An 18,495-nucleotide genomic window follows, 5' to 3' on the forward strand; every position below is an offset into this window, starting at 1 on the left:
TCATGCACTTAAAAGGTACCAAAAGGTGATACTGGGAATGCATTGCAACAAAATAGACATTGGCCTGCCTCTAGTGTAGGTGCATTTTAATAGAGATAACTGCTGTGAAAGCATAAAACAGATCATTATTCCAAGGTATCGCCCAAGTCATGCTAAGAATTGTAAAGGGGATATCCAGGAATCTGAAACAGTGAGGTACATGAGCTGGGGTTTCTCTAAAGTAGCAGTAATCAATCTTTGATCTTAACTGATGCAGATCACAAACTGTTTACTCCCAATCTACATCAAGAAAAGCATGGTCATTGAGAGTGTTTAGAAACTTATGGTAAGTTGACATGCTGCTTAGTCAGGATGAACAGTGGCTGGTTTAATAGAGATCATCACACTCATCACGTACTACGTGAGCTGGATAGAATCTTATGAGCAATGGGAGCATGTAACCAACTGTGATCATTTAAGGAAAATTTTGTCAGCTATAACCTAATATGTGTACATTGAGAATTCACTTCCTTCATTAAAAGATAAATTTAGCTAAAATTTTGCAGAACTAATTACTGGAACTGATTAGTGATAAAGATATATAATTATACACTTGATAAATATGATATCCCTTGCTTCATTCTGGATCAATGAAGATTGGGGAATTTTGCATGTGTTGAATGATTTTTTTTTCTTTCTAATCTGCATGTCTGTAAGATGCTTTTGTCTCCCCTATAAATGTAATTAAAACAAAACTTAGAAATGATTTAAATATACTATACCATCCTCCCAAGTAGAGTTATCAGTCAAACCTGGATTAGGTAAGTTACCAAGCACAAAACAAGCTAATTCTCTATATTAAAAGCTTAATATTGACACCCACTAAGTTGGTTAGCATTTCCGTGTGAAGTTGTATTTCCTAAAATGTAATCTTAAGTTTGATTGATTTCTTAGTAAGATATTGTTACTTAATTTTGAGGATGTTTCCTTACTATTTTTTAAATTAATTTTTGCTTGTGCTTTACAAATTAGTCCAAGACTAATTGGAAAAATATAAATCTAGTCCTTGCCACTTGAAAAACACATCTGCAGGTGGGTAGTCAAGGAAATCTCTCTAGGGACGATTAATAAAAATATGAGGACAGTAGCCTTCTACTTTCCCAAATTTCTCCAAAATATATGGCTTTTGTGCTGATCTTTATACTCACTATTTTGGTTCAAACACCAGTCACCCATAACATGAATGTCAGCAAAAATGCATGGTGTGTGGAATTCTTTCTTTTCCACTTCTTCCTCACATTTGTTATTTCTCTATACTTTCCATGGAAAAAGAACAGATGCATACTTTCCTTCTCTAAAATTCTGGAATAGTTATTTGTATCATCCTCAGATATGTTTTATAAGCTTCTTTAATTTGTTGAGTATGCGTGCCTTTTATGTGTGTGTTTGTGTGAGACAGAAAAAGAGAGAGACAAAAAGAGGCATGCTACATAGTAAGTGCCATCTCCATTATAAATTCTGTGCAGGTTTGGGTGACATCTTAGATTACATGTTTAATGGCCCTACTACATTGTCTTGTATGTAGTAGTTGCTTAACAATTGTTTGCCAGTGCTGCAGTACATCTAACATAGATTGCTCTTCCATAGATTCTCTCTTTTATCTCATTCTTTATATAAAAAAGTTAGTACAATTTTATTAAATCCCATTTTTTTGTGAGGGCAGAAGCTTTGGGAGCTTCAGCTATTGACTCAGCTAACCACAGGATGTCTACGCAGAGAGCAGACCACAGTGGTCTAGTGGCAAGCTTAAGTGGTCATCTATGCCCTGGGACCCTTCAGGTCTTCCAGTTACCCCATGTGACCCTTCACCACTCACTGCTGACTTGATCAGCAGTGAAACATTTTATTTATACAATTTCTGATCCTTAAAGGAAATACAATACACGCCCCCTAAAAAAGCTCTCAGATGCAACAATTTCCTACAGGGAGAGACCCAATTTAAAAAGGTAAATAATGAGAAAAAGTGCACATTAAAATGTTTCCAGGATAAACCTTGCCTCTGAACTCATGACCAAGCGAACTGTTTTCCTGTCAGAGTTGGAAATTCTTGCAGTAATATAACCCTTTTCAGATAAATCATTTGCATGCACATTCATTACTTTTTCTGGGCTTATGGTTGACAGAAAACTGAGTTTCTTTCTAACAAAGTAGAATAAATAGCCCCCTAAATAAAAGATCAAACAAGGCATACATACAGGAATAATATTAAATGTAGGAATAAAGATCTAAACTTCAAAGGCATAGTGTTTAAGAGGGCAATTTGAAAGTAATTTGAAAATAGCTTAATATTTTTTGGTGGGATGAAGCTCTCAGAGGTTTTCAAGAGTTGTGTACAGTGATAGGGTTTTGGTCCATTACATTTCAGAAACAACTTCTCCCAAGGGCTTATTTTCCACAGATTTCTCATTCCTGAGATCACTTTTCTACATGTTGTTCATAAGGACAAAGCAGTTTGCAAGAACAAAAATCTCGGGCAGAGACATTCAAGAAGAAGGAGATAAATAATGGTACAAATGCATTTTAGTCAATCAAACCCAAGTCAGGTTCCTTTAATATTTCAAAGTTTGTGTATTTTAGGAAAATTTAACCCACATGTGTCTTATTCACTTACAATGGAATGATGGAATTTTTAAAAACAGCTGTTTAATGTCAAAAAGTCATTTTAGTATTTTAACTTCCTCCAATCAAAACCAGGACTTTATTTCTCCACCAGAAATTGATTTCAGATCAAAGACCAAAATTTAATTTAAAACACTAAATCTCCACTTCACAGGTAAGTGTTTAAAACCATCATAACAGTTGTTTTTCTTAGAGAACTTATAAGCCTCACTAATAAGAGTTCAACAACTTTTGCTTTGGAATATTTGAAATGTGAAAAATCTTGTGTTTTTCAAAAGACAATAGGCAAAAGAAAACTGGTGAGTGTTTTAATAATGCCTTTGCATTCTGAGAGATCAGATCAGTTCACCAAATATTAAGCTCTACATTATTGAGTTAAGATTCCCCAGAGAAACAACCAATAGGATATGTATAGATTTACTTAAAAAAGGGATTTAGTATAAGGAATTGACTCATAATTAGGGAGCCTGAGAACTACCAACATGTGCAGTCAGGAAGCTCAACATTCAAGAAAGAGGGAGTCTGAGGCCTAAGCACCTGGAGATTTGAAGATACTGCCTGAGGGCTGGTGATGCAAGGCAAGCTAATAATGATTCAGTGTGAAGAAGACCAATGTTCCAGCTCAAGCAGCCAGGAAGGATGTTTCCTCTTGCTTTAATTAATTCTTATTCTTACCAGTGTGAAGTGATGATCTCTCATTAAGGTTTTGGTATGCATTTTCCTAAAAATCAGTGATGCTCAAAAGCAAACTCATAGAAAACATAAAAAACACAAACAAGCTAACAGACACAGAGAACAGATTGGTGTTTGCCCAAGGAAAGGAACTAGGGTACACAAAATAGATTAAGGCCAATTATATGGTGAGGGATGGTAACTAGACAGTCATTTAGTGGTAATCACACTGTAGCAGATACAGATGTTGAATGCCTAAAACTTATATAATATCAATAACCAATATTAACTCAATAAACAAATAAAAGCCAGGAAAACCTAGTAACCAAATATAGTTGACAAAGAGCAGCTGGAAGTAATCATTATTCCAAGGTGATCAATAGTGGGATCCTTGTGAAAGAATACTGTAAATGACTCAGCAGCTTTGTGGTACCTTTAATACCACAGAAAGAACAGGCAACAAGTACTTCCTTGCTAGGAAGCAATTTATGGTGACCTCAAACACTTTGCCTACTAGTCTGTCTGGTCTGTGAAGAATAATTTTTTTCCTCTCAAATATATCTCTTAAATGCTAACAGTGTTCCTTTTTTCTTGCACGCAGATAACAATGTGAAATTCATACTTAGAAAAAACAGGCTTCTTTGTGATACCAAGAGTCAAACTTTTGACTCTACTAAATGAATGCTTAGAGGATGCCCTTCTTTTTATAGAAGGCAGAGAGAAGATCATTAAGAAATTCAATTATGAAAATTGTCCATTTTCAGGTTCCACAGGCCTTAGCAAAATAGATATAACTACTGCCTAAAATACCATGTTATCAACACTGCTAATGTGGAATTGATTCCTTTGTGATCTACCAGTGTTGCGGCAAGGAAAGTCTTGAATAAATTCTTAACATCTCTGAGTACTAGTTTCATATCTGAAATGTGGAGATAATAATAGTATCTCACAGTGTTATTGTGGGTATTGAATAAAATAATAATTGTCAAAATATTAAACATACTATTTTGAGATATGATAGGCAATGTCCAAAGTGCTAGAAAAGAAAGTGATAAGCCTAGTGTCCCACTGGCTTACCTTACTTCTTCTTCTTTTTTTTTTTAAACAGAGACCAGGACAAAAACTTTATTTGGACTGAGAGTTGGAGAAGAAGAAAGGACCTAAGATAGCTTACTGAACTCAGGAGTAGAGATTGGGTTTCAAAAAGACAAAGTCCATCAACCAAATAGTATCTACTGTTCAGCAAGTGTTACAATTGATAAAAGGCCTCTGGGAAAATGTGTTAACCACTCAATCACAAGTGTGCCACCATTACAAAAGACCACAGGTTGGTCCTTTCCCCCCTTATGAAATTTCCATGACAACTCCCCAACCACCAGCATTAAAAACATATTTTATAGATCTTAGACTCCTCTTCAGCATTTGGCTGAAAGATCTCACCTTCTTAATAAAAAAATTCTCTTATTAAACTACCAGCTAAAAATTCTGTCTCAGCAGTACTGAGATGGCCTTTGCTGGCCCATGATAATTCTTTTCTATTTTGACTACTGAGTTATGACTAAACAGCAGAATAAGGGTCAGATGGTGAGGTGGTAGGTGTGGGGGGTGCTGGTATATAGGATGGGGTTGGGGAAGGGTGAAAACCAGGGCTCTTTTCCCTCAGTACAAGATGGTTTGTGAAGTTTGATGGGATGGTAGAACTGGAGAGACTTGAGGGAAGGATCCAGGCCCTTCAGAAGTCAATCAGAATCACTGCCGGGAGAGGAGGAGGGAGAGAAAGAGGACCGCCTGCTGTCCTGTGACATTCCTGCATGTTTTAATGAATTTTCTTTCACATCTTGTCTACTGCCCTTCCTGCCTCTTCTATGAAGAGTCAAGGGTATGCTAGGGGCAATTGGGAGGCACAAGGGCCAAGGGTTTGGCATTCTAGCTATGTTGGTTGTAGCTCCTCCTGAAGGAAAAGTTGGCTTCCCCTGGTAGTTCATGGGGTGGGGCAGGGGATTTAAAAGGGGCATGGAGAAAAGGCAGGGTTCACAGGTAGTGGATGGGCAAGACTAGAACCTCCTGGGTACCCAGTGTTAGTGGGATATGAATGTGGTCTGGGTTCCCTGGCAATGGGATCCAACATGATTAGATGCTCCCTGACGCTTTTACACCCCGTCTGGACTTGATGACTTGCCTTTCTTCTAATTCAGCACATTGTCAAGAGTATATTTCAACAGAAATGTTTAATGTTTTTTATCTCCATGACAATCAAATCAAATAATCAAATGTCTTTAATAACATTCCATATTTTTTTTCTCTTACTGTTTTTGGGAGCTACCCTAAATCCTGCTTTTAATCTTAAAATCCTTACAGTCTAAAATAAGTAAAAAATTTGAGAGAAAAATCATGCTCTAAGAAAAACTTGTATGAAAAGAAAACAAAGAATTTTATTTATAAAGTAAATGTAGGGGTAAATATAGATCATTTATGATCTGTATAGCTCATATGTGGGATAAATATGGGGATCATTTATAATTAGAGATCTCATGAGTATTTGTAGGCAAGAAATACTTTGGCTGTCTATGAAGGAGAGAGATGAATTTCTTTTCTATCATAAAAGAAATGCCAAGTTTCTTGCGACAGTTTTCTGGTGACTTCAATCACGGTATGAAGCTGAGTTGAAACCAAGGACATATCCTACCCTGGAAATTAGACTTATCATTCCCCTCCCTGACTGTTGCAATAAGGTATTCTGTTCCAGCTTGCCATGGAGAGGAGGGGGATTGGGTGTGAGGGATGGAGAAAGAATTTATTTAAAAAGATGAGCTGTTGGGAACCTGACTATCCCAATAGGTTAAAAAGTATTAAAACTGGCCCTCCCTGGTGGCGCAGCGGGTTAAAGCACAGCACTAAGAAGCTAAAAGCCACTTCAGCATGAGTTCAAAGCTGGCTTGCCCTAGAGATGACCACATGGTGCGGCAGACCTCTCCTGACCCGCCCGCTGCTCCCCTCAGCAGTGTGTTGCCTTGATCTGCCTGTTCTGCTCCCCACTGTCTCCGGTGAAGCCTCTCACCACCCTGCACCTCTGGCCTGTACCCCAGTTTTATATGCATAAATAAACTTTAAAGAAAAAAGTATTAAAACATCTGTGCTGGCACTAATATAGTTTGAAAAGCTATAAATTACTAGGTTGGCTCTGATCATTAAAAAGTGGTATCTGTGTGTGGTACCATGTACAAGCAAACTAAACAGCAAAGTCCTGCTACACGTGTATGACTCTAGGCTGTTTTTATAAAGGCATCGATAAATCCAGTAAATCCACAAAAGTCTGTCTGTTCAGGTTTACCTAGTGTTCTAGGGACTCAGGAAATAAGTTACCATACCCTGTAAATTTAGAAGGACCTACAGGAGTCCGGAGAGACTTCCAGTTAGGAACTCTGGGGCCGATCAAAAGAAATCTTGCAGAAACAACCGCTGGGAAAGGGGCTGTTGAGGCTTTTTTTAAATCCATGTTTGAGAGGGCAAATGACAAGCACCTCGTTTGACTCACTGAGAGAAGCTGAGTCCAGGATGTTTAACATTCATTAGGCACCAGATACTGAACAGATCATGTAAGAGAGGTGTATTTTATCCGCAGGAACAAAGTAGGTAATGTCTTAAACAGGCCACATAATTCGAAACATGTTGAGGACAGTTTAAAAAAAAAAGTTTGATTTAATAAATTGTAGCAAAAAGGAATCTTCAGTAGGGGAGGGGTGGAGAAAAGATATATTTTTCTGTTTTTATGTTTTCCCAGGATCACAGAAAGTTATCTTCTATAGGGATACAAAATAACATTTTCTGACTTTTTAAATTAACATAGCAAAATGACCTTCAAGAATCTCCAGAGAAAATGGTACTAAGATAAAGTGGATTTCGTTGCTATTTGTATCCTCCTATGTAGTACAACTTATATTATCATATTGGTAAATACATCACCTATGAATGACTCTTTGTTAAGAAACCTGCTTGTCTATTTTTTTCAAAGTAAATTGCTTGACTGTTCATGGATAAGTTTATTCCTTGATGAAAAAAAATATTGAATCATTTATTTTTATACAGACACAGTTCTCAGCAATTTGAAAGGAGTGTTTTATCTTTGCAAATGTATCGTTTTCAAAAACCTGTAAAACTACTTTTTCATTGCTGGTATTCTTTTAATGCTTGCAGAATCAAATACTATTTCTTACAGTTAGGAAGCTAAAGTTTCTATATCAATCTAGTTCTAAGATGTTACAACTCAAATAGCCTTGATATTTTCTTCTAAAAGAGAGTTAACATGTTGCAGGTCAAATCAGTAAACTACTGATGTGAATAGTGACTTCAGCTGTAGGAGATCCAATGTTGACATCTCAATAGAGCAAGATAGTTCAAGACCTCGGGGGTTCACATGCTTGATAGGTAGTGATACCTCTTTGTGCCTTCCAATTCCAGAACCCTTCTGAGAAGATTAATGCAGAACTACTCCTATATCTCAATAAAATGAGCAAGACAGTTCAAGACCTCTGGGTCTCACATGCTTGATCAGTGGTGATGCCTCTTTACCACTGACAGTTCCAGAACCCCTCCTGAGAAGATTAATGTAAACTATTCCGATGCATAGATGGCTACTTGGTAATATGCCCATAATCTTGGCAGAACTTTATGTGAACCATAGGTGACCCTGAAGTCTAAATGGTCCAGTAATTATGGGGCTATGTTCTAGAAAGTGACTATCTGACCTGGCAACACTTTAAGCTCCATCCTGACCTGCTGAATCAGAGGCTGGATCAGCAACCTGTGTTTTAACAAGCACCATGGGTGATTATGAGCATTTTAAAGATTGAAGGCTACTGTTCTCTACTCTGAAGCACTCTATACAGAAGCACAGAGAAGTGATATTTAATTTGTCACAGAGTCTGGGAGAACTTCTGGAAGGATAGAAATTTGGATAGGAATATACCAGGGGGAGAGAATAGGAACTGGTGTTCTACAAAGAGTGAGCAGTTTAAGAAAGAGTATGGAAGGATTTTTTTTCTCATAAAAATCCTGAAAATGGCACGTACGGTGTGGATGTGGAGAAAAAATAGAAACAAGAGAAAGCTGCAGATCTTGTGTGCATGATGCAAAGTCAGCATCTTTGATGAGCATGTTAAGCAATGTGCAGTATTGCAATAAAAGCCAGTAAGACATGGTGGGACTATAAAAGAGGGAATGACCTCACCTGTTCCTTATGAGGTGTAATAATTGCCAGGGTTTTGTGTTTGATTTGAAAGAAGCAGAGAGAATAATAGGATGATGTTTTACCAGCTTTCTTGGATGGACAAGAAGAGGGAGGTGTCACCTTCCTTCTACGTGACATGCAGGAGAACTTGTGCACGTGCATTTAGGCACGTTGAGTTTGAGTTGCTATACAACAAGTTGATAAGGTTGATATTTAGTGTGATATTTATGTCTGAAGTACTAAAGGGAAAATAAGCTGGAGGTTTGGAATATATATATATATATAAGCTGGAGGTTTGGAATATATATATATTTGTTAAAATCCTAAGAATGGATAAAATGTCCCAGATGTCCCAGAGGTAAAATGAAAAGCTACAGAAGTTTTGTTTTCCTTCATCATTCATAGTGATAAAATTATTGATGTTGTTCTCAGAGAGATGCTCTTCCAGATAAAATTTTCCATGTAATCACTATGACCATGCATTTCCCAAAGTTCCTCCTGCCCTATCTAGAGATTCAAGTGAAGAACATGTTATTCCAGTTGTCTTTGAGGTGGTGATTAAAACAAATAAAAGGCAAAATAACAAGAAAAAACAAAAAAAAAGAAAAACAAAAACAAAGGTTAAATCCAGTCCAAAAAAAATCAACCTAAATTTTTGCATTTAAACTTTTCTCCCTTCAGTTTCCCTCTTTATTTACTTATTTTTACTCTCTTTACAATATATACCTTGATCCTGTTTTTTAAAAAGTAAACCAGAACAGTCCCTTTGTCCATAAAAATCCAAATTCTTTTGCATCCTTTCACTGTCTTTATTTCAGACCCATGGAATCCAGGTCTTGTTTAGTCTAGTATAGTACAGAGCACCAGTGAAATTGTACGGTCATGTTTTTTAGAGACATGGTTTTGAATCCAGGCTTTTACAATTTATGAGTTACATGACTTAAGTGATCTTAATTTCTAAGGCCCAGTTTTCTCATCTATGAAAAGGGTTACTGAGGCCTGTTCTGCAGTAAAGGATTTTGTGGGAACACAAAGCTCAATGCTCATATACACAGCAGGATCTCACCTAAGGGAAATAGCCTTCATAGGGAATGATTAAAAATTATTAGGCTGCTAAATCACCCCAGGACTTATAACAAATTAAAAAAAAAAAAAAAGATATTTACCAGTTTTCTTTTCAGAGAACTTGCCCGTCTGTAGTTGGAAGAAAATACTTTGATAAGCTGCATGGAGTGTGAGGTGAGATACCTCCTTCCCCCAAGCAGTATTTTGAATGAAAACAGATGTTCATTAAACTGCTTCCCTGGGCAAGGGGTGGGCTCTAATTTGCTGTGTAGGTTGTACAGAACTGAGCCCTGCCCCATCACTGCTTTGCCCCTTCCTCACGCTGCCCCCATGTGGCTCACAGCTTCTCTAAATCAATGTTTAAGAAATAGTTTTAAATAATTGAATTAATACTATGCAATTAGATGAGCACCCAGTAGCACCAAATGATTGTTCGCATAGTCTTAGTGGGGTTAAAATACTGAGGTTGTTTTTTTTGTGAAGATAAAATCAAGTTCTCCTGAGATGTTGCAGTTGCTATGTCATGCTTAGCTAAAGTGACATTCTGAAGCTCTGACTTGTTCTGATTTTATTTTGACTCTTGGAAGACTTGACAGCATGTTCCTAGACAAGTTTGGGGCTGTCAGAAAAGTTTGGGGGTATCAGATAACATGTGTGCGAAAGCAACCCTATCTGTGCAGTTCTATTTTTTTAATACTATTTGGTAAAATAATTCTTTTCAGAGAAAAAGGGCTTAGAGTTGAAGTTTGAAAACATTTCTCAATTTAGATCATGGATTTCACATATTTTTATTTCAGCTTTGCAATATTTGACAGTTTTATCCTTTCAGGAATAATTGTTCCTCAGTCCCCCAGCCACCCACATGCCCCACCTATTCCAGTTTCCTTTTCAATGTATAAATAACAACCTCTACTTTATAGATTATGTGGCAAATGTATGAAATTACAAAGTGAAATGTCCTGGTTTTAATTTTTTTAACTACCTTCTGAGTTTATCTGTAGTTACTTTTCCCCTGTAAAGTAGGAGCCCTAATACTTTACCAGTCACTTTTGTTACTTGGACCTAGACCCTGCTTAACCCTCATGTTACTCAGTACCCAGATGTACAAAATCTCAATGTCCTAGCCCAATCAATCAATAGTCAGGACCACCCAACTCCTCTACCCTGAAGAAATTTTCTCTTATTGGCAACAGCTCCGGAAACAGCTGAAACCTGAGGGGGAAGCACACCCAGGTGACAGAGGTCCTGACCTAAGGAGACTGAAGACTCATTAGAATGCTTAAAGGAACACTTTAAATGCTAATGAGACAAGGAAAGTAAGTGCTGGAATTCTCACCCACTGTGAGTGCCGGAATAAGATCAGCCCTCCTAAACTCGCTCTATTGCTCCCCTGGGTGAACATCCCTTTTTATTGCTTGCAAAACCCCTAGAACTCACCCTGGTGAAGAATGTGACTGCGGGCAGTTGCTGCCCCTCTTCTATTGTGTGAGCCACAATAAATGCTCCTTGTTTGAAAGCGCTTCTGGCTTTTTCAAGGTTTCTGGGGGATTAATTGGTGGAAGTCAGACAAAGCCTCTTTGGAATTAGTAACACTTTCATGTCCAATCAATCCTCCTACTTTTTGGACCAAACCCCATTTCATGTGAGTGATGAAGGAAGAGGTAGAAATTACTATTCTCCACGTGGAAGATGGATTCCACAGTAAAACACACAAATTATAGCAAGGAACTTATATTTTAGAAGAACCTGTGGATCTTAAACTATATTTCTTGATTTTTTTAAAATGAAGATGAATACATTTAATTTGGGGAAGGGAGCATAGAAAAATTTTAAAACAGGAGATTTGTTATAGAGATATACAGGAGATTTAATATAGATCCTCTGCAAAAGTTGACAAATCACTTAGTATGAAATATTTGGTTTAAACATTTGGTGATTGGAACATCACCTCAAAAGAAAATCTGCTCTGTGCTAGTCAGTCATCTTATAAATCACTTGAATGTGAGAGTTTGAAGAAGGCAAATTCTAATGTGTTACTTATAAATGTACTTCACTCTTATCTTTCAAAGTAACCTGTATCAACATTAGAACTGTTTTTGAATTAGTGCCCAGGAAAAGATACACTTACCAATATGCACTCCTTTTAATTAGCCAATGCACATAATTTAGGGAAATGAAGGGGAGACTTACAAACTTGATTTAATGCTTATTGGTCACAAACTTCTTTTTAATTAAAATGAGCTTGAATCCACGCTATAGTATAGATTAATTGCCCTAAATTAATCTTTTTAGTTTTTTTCATCCAAGATAAAGAAGAAACAAAATAAAGAGTAGAACTTTCTGGAACTTATAAATTTATATGACAGGAACGTAGGAGATGAATAATGGACCATAGTGGTAAGGAGATGCTATGATAACAGGAAAATATAAAGGACGAAGAACACAATGTAAAAGTACTGTCATTTTTAATAATTTTATTTAAGAGTTGGCAAGATTTTTCTCTACTGATGGCCACCCTCTGGCTCCACCCTGCACACACACATACTCTACAACCCAACCATCCAGTGGTTTCCATTAAAAGTGGAAGTTAGAACCATAGCTAATCTGTAATGTAAGCACATGGAATCAGAAAGGCTAATGGATTCCATAGTCTGAATCAACCACCCTCCTGCTTTGGATCACAAACCAGGGGGCATGGTTTAAACATGTGAAATAAATGCAGAGATTACATAATACAGCTTTAAATTGAGTTCATTTTAAACAGACCACTGTTATTTTTTAAAATAGTGTGTGTGTATGTGTGTGTGTGTCTGTGTCTTAAGGGTCATGTGATTTGAAGAAGTATGATTTATATGATCTGGAAGAATCTATACAAATTAATTCCATCCCTCCCTGTCAAGGAAGCACGCTGATTATGGCAGCTACCTGCTTAAGCTGTATACTTACTGGTCTCTAATTGGTATTTCTCTATTGCTTGTTTTATACACTAGTATAGTAAATAATAACAGGAACCCATAGAATAATTATTTATAGTGAAATATTTGTTGGTCATACAAAAGGGCTCTTGTTTATACTGATTGGAAAAAAATTGTTTCTCTGATACATTTTCAATACGTAATCATAGCCTCACATCTGATTTACTAATGTAGTCTTATCTATAAGATATCATTTAACTTTACAGAATAGTCTCCGGGTGTCAGGTAATGATGCTAAAACAATCTGTTTCTCCACTGCTAATTTCTCTTTAACTTTCTTATATGAAGCTTGTATGTTCATGCGACGTCTTAGTAAAAAGAGACAGACATAATGCTCCCAAGGATTCAGAATGAAGGAATGGAGGAAGTAACGCAGGCCTGAGCAAAACTAGCCCAGGCAAGCACCCACCACCCACCCCACCTGGACCCCCCCAGAATGCAGGATAGGTTGAAGAGGGACAATGTACATTTAAATTGATTGGATAATGGGAATGGTGTTGCCCAGGCTGATTGGACTGGAGGCACCAGGAAATGAGACATCTATTCCTGGAAACCTGTCCTTGGGTGGTTGAATTGTGACCCAGTCTGTGACGTCTGTTAATCTTTGAATCCATTTGCTAAGTTGAATTTGCGCGGGCTCTGAATTTGCGTGGACTATAACGTATGTAACGGCAAATAAGGCCTATATATTCCCTGACATTCCTTTGGTCGGGGTCTCGCTCCAACCCTTGGTCCTGTGTGTCCAACAGGGAACTGCTTGACCCTGGCTAGCCAGCCCAATAAACTCTGCCATGCAGTTTGCATTCTTGTGTGATGTTCAGTCTTTCGCAGAACCCAAGTTCTTGGACCCTAACAAGTATAGCACTAGATAGAACAAGGGTCAAACCAAATTGAACTTTGAGGTAGAAATAGCAAAAGTAACAAGTTTGAGGCTGTTGAAAAAGTTTCTCTTTTTCATTTTTGTTTTTTTAATTGCATGTTTTTATTGATGTCATGGTTTCCAACACTGTATATAACTAAGGGGTATACATTCAAGTCTCTTCAGATGTATGTTGCCATACCTTTTCTACCACCAACCTATTTATAATCCTCTTTTTGCCTTTTTAAAGTTATTGCATATACAAAATAAAATGAAATTATTATTCTGTTCTTTGATTTCAAAGGGATGAAATAAGAGGGCATTTATTGGATTTGCTTTGATTTCTTACATTTTAATGCTTCTTATATTTTAAAATCTTCTAAAACACAGTATTACTAAGTTCTCAAGAGCTTTGAATAAGTGTCTCCAGAAAATTTATACTATATCCATTTCATCAAATATATTTTAATAAGCACTAATTTTTAAGTTATATAACAAAGCTATAAACATGTAGGTTTAGCATAAAGAAAATGGTCAATGTTACAATATCATGTATAACTGTATATATGTTTATAAATATTCAGTTTTTACTTTATGACAGTATTGTCCATATGAGTGTACTGCATTTTAGAAGATACCTTATAGTTTTATTATTTTGAATTTCCAATGTATTTTCCCTAATTATAAAAATATATTTAATACTTGCATTTATTATTGGAAATTAAATATCAAAAATGAAAATTTAGTCATCACATACTTTCTAACTATATGTATTATTTGCATGTGAGCAACAATACATATTATTTTCTGCTGTTTTAATTATAGTTTATATATATATTATTTTTTAAATCCTTGTTTATTGTTAATAAATAAACTTATGACACTGATTCTAGTATGGGTACATAAAATCTACACATACACACATACAACAAAACACTTATGGACTGGAAATAATGTTAAAATGCAATAAAGGACAACTGAATTCCCTTGGAGGGTGGGATTGCCATTCTCAAGGAAGATAAATATCACAAATATGTAAAAACTTCAAATTATTCAAGCTTGGATATAGGGACATTTTCTTCATTCTTATTGTCTTGGTATCAATAGTTCAAAATCTTGGATGGTTGGAAGTGAGCAAACACCAGAGGTGAAGGAACGCCTACCTTGAGTCTGTGTGTCATTTCTCTTTGTACCATATAAGAAAATGGTTAGATAAGTTTATCCTTAGGAATTTGAAATTGGAATGGACTGTATTTGGAAATAAATTATAGTACACTGTATAATATTTTAAGTTAACCAGTCTTAATATCTTGCCATTCAATTAATTCACTTTATAGTGTTTGTATTTAGATTATAGTTGATCAAAGTAATACTAACTATTCAATGCATATAGAAACAGTCTCTCAGAGGAATTTCAGTTTTCTTTTGGTTGCAGGATAGTCTAGACAAATTTGGCAACCTCTTCCATTTTAAAGGATTAAAATGGGGGGACTAGAGGGAAGGCTATCAAACAAAGAATCATACTGAAATTGAAATAATGTTTTAATTCAAAAATTATTCTTCCCAACCCCGAGGAAAGACAAATTGCAGTTAGGCATTGAAATGGAATAATTGCAAACATATTTTCTCCAGAATCATCAGACTAAATGGTTTTTCCAACAAGATATTTTATCATAAACAGAAGTTTTCAAATACATGGGTGACCTATGTGTCTATCAGATTGCTGCTTACTAGAGTTTTACTGATTTTGTAAAAGTCTTTTAATGAATTTGTGTAGGTTTTCAGAAGTGAATTTGTTTCCTAAAAAGTTTGCTTTGGAATTGTTTAAATGAACCAGCATTCCATGAAGCATAGTAGAGTAAAACAAATATATTTTTTAAATAAAGAAACTGGCTTTTATACCCACAAAGCTTCTTACTTATGGACTAATTTTGCTTTTGGAAATACTGCTATCTTGACTTTTATAATATAGTACATTTCTTTGGTTCTCCTATGATTTCTCTGGACTTTACTTTTCCCCCCTCTTTTTGTCTCTGGTCCTCATCCTCTCCATAACTTCCCATTGTAGATATTCCCTCAGGGTTCAGTCTTCTTGTATCTGTCTCTTCAATCTTTCCATCTTCACTCAGCCTCAATTATCACCTCTGCTGAGATGATTTCAGAGTCTGCATGTCTAGTCTGTCTTCTGCATTCTTTCCTGTCTGCTTAAAAATCCTTTAACTTTCCCGAAGCTTCATAAATCTAACATGTCTGAAAACAAACTCATCACATTTTCTTTAAAGCATATTGAATTGTTCCAAGTCTGCTCATAACAATGCTGTTATTTAGTCTCCTCAATAATCTCAGATGCCTTGTTTTCATCTAGTTCCTAAGTCTTCATTCTGTTGCCATGCCCATTTTTCTCTTCTATTTCTTCTCCTCCATGATTATTTCAGGGTAGTTATTATTTCTCTCCTGGATAGTATCACAGAATTTAATTGGTACCTCTATTTCTATTTCTTCTACTCTGAAATCCATCTTATAAACTTACAAATCGATCTTTCTAAATTATAGCTTTAATTATATCAACTGTATACACAGCATTCTTAAGAATGAACCATTTTCTGCTATACTACGGATAATACCCTCATCTTGTCACTTGAATCTAACCAAGTGTAGATATAATGTACCTGAATCTTTTCCCACTTATCTACTCTTCAAACAGTAGTTGAGATTTCTAAAACAAACTATAATCACCCACCTTGTTGCCTTCACCAGTACAATTCTTTTCACATAGAATATCCTATGCTGTCAACTGTTTCAATTTAGTATTCAGATGCTATAGCCATGCACACCAGCATGGTATAATTCCTTCTGTTTATTGTATCTTCTTCTTCACATAGCATTGTGTTTGTATGTTTCTAGTGATCCCTATCATATTCCAATTTGCACATTAGCTATTTGAGATACTCCTGTGGAAAAAAATTGAAAAGCTCTGTATACAGTATAAGGTCTCCAAGGGAAGTCGCTTGTTCATATTTGTTTGTAATATAGTACATAGCAGGTGCCTAGTTAGTATAGATGATTTAATTACTGCTAGATCATGCTGCTGTGCTACACTGAGAGCAGGTAGTGCATGTACATTTATACATAAATTTGCTCACTAGTTATTTGAGGTATTTTAGGAATATGGTCTTCCAAATGCAGAAGTCAAGGTGATTCATTGCAATTTTCCTTCATTCAAGTGGAAATAAACATTGCCTACTATTTATACCCAGAAGAAATTTCTGCCTCTGTATACACAGGGTTGTTGAAATATAAGATATTTTGGTCTTCCTTTTTATTTTCCTTGTGTTGATTATTTTGCCTCATTTTCTCATCTATAAGTTGGAAATAATATTATCACCCTCTCATAATGCCAGATGAGTGCCTAGTAAGGAGGAAGCACCTAAGTAATGGCACTTAGCTGACCAATGACTACTCACAAGAGAGGGCAGGCCTTTCATAGAGGTAGGAATGAACACATCTACACAGATTTTCCCCAGCACTCATATCTTCATCTGATTTGCCTGGCCTTTTTTTCTGGGCACTTGGAACCAAATTGGACAGTGTTTGTTTCCTTCGTTCACCTCATATATTCATCATCATTTCTGCGTAAACATTGCTGGTTGTATTTGAATGAGGTATTCTAATGCCTTTCTGTAAATGTGGGTGAATCAGGTTCCATATCAACTGCTTAATTAAGAATATGCTAAAAAACAAACAAAAATGAAGGCCAAACTTTGTTTCTTTTATAAAACATGAAAAAGGGACTGCGTCTGATTTCATCACTGCACCTAAGCAGGCACGCTGCCTTGGGTATTGTAGGTCCTCGAAATATTTTTTTGAATGAATGAATGAATGAGTTAATATATTTAAATGATTGAGCTAAGATTTGTTTTCTGATCTTTAGAAGATAAAGTTTAGCCTGTTAGAACAATTCATTTATAGTGGTTTTTAGTGAAAATATGTCACCCCTTATTTTGTACCATTACTGTTTTTTTTTTTTCAACATCCTAGTGAAATAATTCCATGTGTTTCTCTTCCATAAAGACCTTCATTTTAATTAAGGGAATACAATCTTATTAATATATGTCAGAGTTAGAGATGTTGCTCTTAACTAAAAGAAAATCATCTAATATGATCGAATAACTTTTAACAGGTGTTTACTATGTGTCAGACACTGTTCTAATAAATGTTTTGAAAAATAAAATACATATTTTGTGGTGCAATGCGGTGTCCTGAAATGAATCTTGGAATGGAAAAACAATATTCGTGGAAGAACTGGTGAAATCTGAATAAAGTCTGGAGTTTTGTTAATTGCAGTGTCTCAATGTTGGTTTCTTAGGCTTTGCCAAATGTAGCATGGGAATGTAAGTGGAAACTGGATAAAGGTTATATAGGGAGAAACTTTCTGTACTATCTTAACAACTTTCTGTGTACCTTAAATTACTCCAAAATCGCTAATAAAAAATATATATCAGTTTGATCCTTAAAGCAAGTCTATAATACAAGTATCATTGTTAACCCCATTTACAATAACCTGAGTTATAAATAGGTTAAGAAATTTCTCTAGTCAACAACTGCTATCAGTTTTAAGATACTAGAATTAAATACAGACATCTCTATATATTCTCAAGTAGTAAATGTTCCTTTAGCTCTTGATTAAATGATCAGCAAGGCTTGTAACACATGTAACCACAGTTTAGTTGATAATTTTGCCTTCTGAGTCTTGGGCATATTGTCAGGGAATATTTGTTTTGTGTTGCATTGATGTTCCCTAAGTCAAAATTGGGGCTACTGATTTCCCGATTTCAGAATGCTCACAATCAGCCATTAGCCAGTACTGTGACTAATGCAGAGACATGCTTTAAATTCATGAATCCCAGGATGAAATATTAAATTCTGTGGTCCTCTGAGGTGTATGAACAAAGCTACTGCTCTCACTCCCTGGAATGTCACATAATCCCCCATCTTCCTTGAGGTAAAGGCTATACAAGGATCTATACTTTTATATTTTT

The sequence above is a fragment of the Condylura cristata genome, unplaced genomic scaffold (assembly GCF_000260355.1).
Source record: "Condylura cristata isolate star-nosed mole 26May11 unplaced genomic scaffold, ConCri1.0 scaffold00001, whole genome shotgun sequence".
Lineage (NCBI taxonomy): Eukaryota > Metazoa > Chordata > Mammalia > Eulipotyphla > Talpidae > Condylura > Condylura cristata.